The sequence below is a fragment of the Asparagus officinalis genome, chromosome 4 (genome assembly GCF_001876935.1).
Source record: "Asparagus officinalis chromosome 4, Aspof.V1, whole genome shotgun sequence".
In the NCBI taxonomy this organism is placed as follows: domain Eukaryota; kingdom Viridiplantae; phylum Streptophyta; class Magnoliopsida; order Asparagales; family Asparagaceae; genus Asparagus; species Asparagus officinalis.
This window is the reverse complement of record NC_033797.1, coordinates 129901806-129906887: the sequence shown is the minus strand read 5'-3', so window position 1 is coordinate 129906887 and position 5082 is coordinate 129901806. Positions and strand designations below refer to the sequence as shown.

Here is a 5082-nt window from a genome sequence, read left to right as displayed (position 1 = left end):
CCGGGATCTAATGTCGGAGAGCCGCTCCATCTCATCTTGGAGCTCCGCAACCTGAGAATCTCACTTCTTAGTCGACTCAGCAAAATCAAGCTCAAGCTCTTCTTTCTAATGCTGAGCTACCTCCAAACGTGCATGAGCCGTAGCAATGGTCACCTTAGCTTCATTAATTATCACGTCCTTTTCATGGATAGCACCTTGAAGCTCTGTTTGGTGGCTATCATCCGATGCAATGACGTCATTCAAATCGTGGACGTTCATATTGTTTCGCTCCATTTTTGCACGAGCAGATTCACCGGTCTTACGATGAGCTGCTAGCAAGCGACGGAGTTTGACCTCAGCAATGCTATCAAGGTTAGCCGTGTGAAGTCCATATAGCTCTTGGTAATAGAATTTAGCTTTATCGATCACCGTCTTGAAGGGCTCGGTGCAGAAAGAACTAACGACCAAAGTCAAGATACCCAGCTGATCCCTCAACAATTTGAGAGTATGAGGTATGAGCAGATAACGCTCTCTATGAAGTTAAGGCAGTTTTGATACTCTAGTTAAACAACCTCGGCAAATTCTTCGTTAAGATCTTTACCTCCACCTCCACTAAGTCCTCAAGATCAGGGGATTGAGGAACCTCCACAAAGCTTGAAGGACCTACTTCAGTAGAGATCATCATCGCATCCGTGGTAGTCAAAGAGATGGTTGGCCCAACTTGTATCCACTCGTGGCCCAACATAAGATGCGTTGCAAGTGTCACCAAGATATCAGAGACAGTAGACAAAATCATCGTCCTTACGACCATCGCCGTGGTAGTAAGCACATCCGTGGGTACAAACTTAACACCCGTAGATGAAATCTCTGCCTCACTAGGAATAGCTATAGTCATGATTAGGCCTTCATCACAGGAAGGTTCAGGGCTTGTTGGCCCCTCCTGTTCAACCCATGTCGGCACGGCAGAAATTAAAACATCGTCATCATCATCAGAAGCACCATGAATAATTAATCTTCGCCGCACTAACAAAGCAGGCGATGGTACAGGAACCTCAATCATTTCAACTTTGGATATTGATGTCAAAATACTGAAAGCACCCTCAAAGGCAGTCGTTGGTTCAAAATGACCACTCGGAGGAAGAGACGGAGGAATCTCTTCACCCGCGATCCCGAAATCAGACTCATCATCTGAGCTGCTAACGTCACCGAAATTGCCTACATCTTCAGGCTCAGTTAGGTAAGCATCAGTGTCATCATGCCCATAATCCACTTGTATCTCTTCATCGTCAAGAAGAATGGGCTCCTTACCTACATAAAAGAAGTGCATCAGCTAAAAGTATTTCGTGATGAAAGTCGTGAATATGTGTGCAAAAGTCACCTGAAGATCCAACCTTAGGTTCTTGTGTTCGGACTACATGAGTATCCTCCCTAACCCTTGAAGAATCTCTAGGTACAGATTCAGGCTCAGGAGAAGCTAAGTGCAATTTTTTCGAAGAAGGTAGGGATAGAGGAACATGTAATGGCCTCTTTCCTTTCCCCCGTCCCCTATCAGGTACTTCTTGACGAATTGTCGACCCAATCAGCTCTTGAATGTTGATGTCAACCTGTCTTGGAGGAGTAGGGTGTTCACCTGGTTCTTCCCGGCCTTCATCTGACACACCCTCCACAAAAAACTCTCAAAGTCTGGGAACTTTGCTTTCTGAACCCTTCCTGTATAATTCCTTAAATCACCTGGTGATCTAATACAAGCCGATCTTGTTCACCTAAAACTCAGAATGAGGAACAATCACCTTGCTATACCACTTACAAAACTCCAACGTCATGTAACAGTTAGGTATGTGCTGAGGAAGCAAGAATCGTGCCCCGCGTAGCTCCCGCAGCAAAGTGGTACTAAGCACGAGCTCTGTCGACTAAGCTCTATATCCGTAGCAATCCTGGGTTTGGATTCCTGACATACAATTGATCATAGCCAAATTGACGAGCGAATAGGCATGGTAGATAGGGTTCGATGTAGCACTCCGTACCATTAAACCTAGCAACAAGGTGTCATGGTCAGATGTTCACCAACCAGTTGAAACACCCACTAGGCAAGCAAGTGAAGAGCTTTCCACTCATACCATCTTCAAACTCGTCCTCGAGGCTAACACCATCAATTGAGGGGAAGCAACAGTAGAGACGATAACAGTCTTTGCTTTGGAGAATCCTATGAACCCCAACAAGGTACTTAATGAGCCATTTCAAATGTTCATACCTCTGAAGCAAGGCAACGTTACCACTATCAGGCATAGCGGCTAACATCAACTGAGGGTAGTGTTGAGTGAACCATATTATCAAATAGGTATACGGTAGCTCTACCCTAGGATTAGGCACTTGATTCCTTAGGCAACTGTCCTCTTTTTCAGATATTCAGTAGCCAATTCCCTTAGGCCATGATTGTTGGCCTTCTTGTTTTAATGATGTTTAACAAACAATTTATTTCTAATATTGTTTGTCTAGTGTTTGTATTTTCGTATTTATTCTAGGCAAACAACGAGTTGGAGGATGGATGAAATCAAGCTTTCACGATCATATCCAATGGAGGTTAGCAGAATTGTAGAGTGAAGCTTACGCAATTCAAAGTTAAAGATCAAGTTCAAGCTTCATCTGCAAGTGTACCAAGTCAAGCTTATTGAAGACCTTCATCAAGCTTGGGTAATTTAGTTTAGGTTTATATTATGTGTGTTAAGTACTTTAAGCTTAATATTATACACACACCTTATATTGGTTTATATATATATATATATATATATATAGAGAGAGAGAGAGAGAGAGAGAGAGAGAGCATTTCAGGTACGCACAAACGCGTATGCATTCCGCCTAAAATTCGTGTGCAGGGTGTTTTTTGAAAAAATTCATCGCTTTCGTTAAAAAAGCTCCATCTCTCTCGTGACCCCATCTAGATCCCTAAAATTTCTGTCTCCCTCTTCCCCCTCCAAGACCCTTCCTCCTCCTCCTCCTCCTCCTCCCGCCTTTCGCTTCCGCCACATCTTCGACCTCTACGACCGCAACTCCGACGGACTCATCTCCCCTCTGAGTTCTCCCTTGCCCTCCGCCGCCTCGGCCTCTCCGTCGATCCATCCGACCTCTCCCCCTTCCTCCTCCCCCCACCCACCTCCCCGACGGGAGCGTCCCCGATGGCCTCGACTTCGACGCCTTCCAAGCCGCGACCAATCGCCGCCCACATCAACCCGTCACCCCAAAGCTCTCTCTCCCACCCCCCCAAAGCTCTCCCCAAAATTCCTCCGTGAGATTCCTCCCCCAACGCAGCAGGTAATCTCTCTCGATCCAATTAATGGGATCCAAAAAGTTGAGATTTTGATTGAGTTTTTAATGTTGGCAAAGCTTTTGGGATTCATGCTAGGCTTGCATCTGATCGGTTGTCGACGCTGGTGATTCTTCTTATTGGATCTCTTGAAGGGCTTGTCGAGTATGGAGCTCAATGGCTTGTTGTGAGGCAGTCGATCTCACCACTTTCCTATTAGTAGGTAAATTGCATGAAGTATTGATTTCATTTTTTGGGTTTAAGTTGTTAATAATGTGGTAACTTATTTATCTTATATTCAGTTCATAGTCAAACATGTCATTGTTTATTTCAGGAAATTATTATTTTTCAATGTATATATTAGTCTAGGTAATACGGGTCTTACACTCTTTTTTAGCCTAGTTTACTAAAGAAGTGTTATAGAAAGAAGTTAATAAGGAAAATATAGAGTGATGTTGGAGTTCGTATTAGTAATTTGTTACATGATCATCATTAATGAGTCAATTTAATTTGATTTTATCACCGACTACCACTTTCCATCGACATCCACTTGTTCATCTCCTTCAAGTCAACCATATATAGAACAATCTCATTCAACTTGAAAATTCCATTGCAAACCAAAGTTTTTGGCAGCCAACATTTGGTATGAAAAAAATTAGCCATTTGAACCAAATGTTGGAGCCATCTTCATTGTTGAAGGAGAGTGAGAAACATCAAGCTTTGTAAGAGTTGAGCACAATAACTATTGGTTCTATTTTGTCTGGTTCTTTTATAACGTGCAATAGGCAATTGTTTATGCGGAGGACACTGTTACTTTCCTGTGGACTATTAGATTTATCATGCTGACAATTTTTTTAGTCTAAACATAAGTGTAATGTGGTTTGAATTATCTGAATGTTCAAGTTGCTAAAACTGGCACATGTTATCAGTGAATCTTTTGTGGAGGCTAATTCTAACAAATGTGCAATCTTTTATGGAGGCTAATTCTAACAAATGTGCAATCTTTTATGGAGTTGTCACTGAATCTGAAAAGGCTAACATTGCTCTAGCTTTGGGTTTCTCTGAAGAGAGTCTTACCAATCAAGTACTAGGGTGTGCCTTTAATAAGCAAGAGGTTATGTCGATTGTAGTGACTTTGATTTCAAAGATTGCTAATCAATTTCAATTATGTATGCACAATGAAAAGGCTATTATTGTAACTTTCCAGCTTTATGGACATGGATCAAGTTTATGATTATATGTATCACCTTATTTTGGAGTACTCCAAATTGCAGGACTTCAAGCCAGCCCCTCCACCAAATGCTCAAGAGGTTTGTATGGAATTAGTTCTTTGTTTAGCGAATGATAAGAAGAAGCAATTCCTAGAGAGGTCGTATGCCTCTTCTACTCTTTTGCGTAGAAGAGCAATTGCAACTGCTACATTGAGTAACTTGTGTGATTTGTAAGAACCTTGAATTTTGGGAGTAGATTATGTATATAATTTGGATTCCGTTGGGTTTTTGTATTTTTGTATGGAGAAATATGTAAATTGGATGTTTCTTGTTATGTAAATTGGATGGAGAAATATATGTGTATAATTTATTACTTACTTTGTCGACGTTGCATTCAATTATGTTCTATGATTTGTAAATAGAAATGCAGGGGAATGTTATAGCTCAGCTTGTCAAATTGTTCAATATATGCATCTGTCTAATATGATATCAGCGATAAATTGTTCAATACATGCATCTTTCATACCAGTCGTACTTGTTCTAGTAGGAGTCCTTTCTTGCATTGGTGCCGAGCTCATGGCATTTGGAGAC

At 41.7% G+C, this 5082-nt stretch overlaps 1 long non-coding RNA gene across 5 annotated transcripts; it reads left to right on the top strand.

Moving 5' to 3' along the window:
- LOC109838624 lies at nt 2996-4877 on the top strand. Of its 5 annotated transcripts, none has more exons than XR_002246591.1 (3): nt 2996-3288; nt 3380-3503; nt 4555-4877. It is a non-coding gene; the product is annotated as an uncharacterized LOC109838624 (long non-coding RNA). The 5 variants fall into 5 exon arrangements; XR_002246593.1 differs by having other exon boundaries at nt 4260-4877; XR_002246594.1 differs by having other exon boundaries at nt 4226-4877.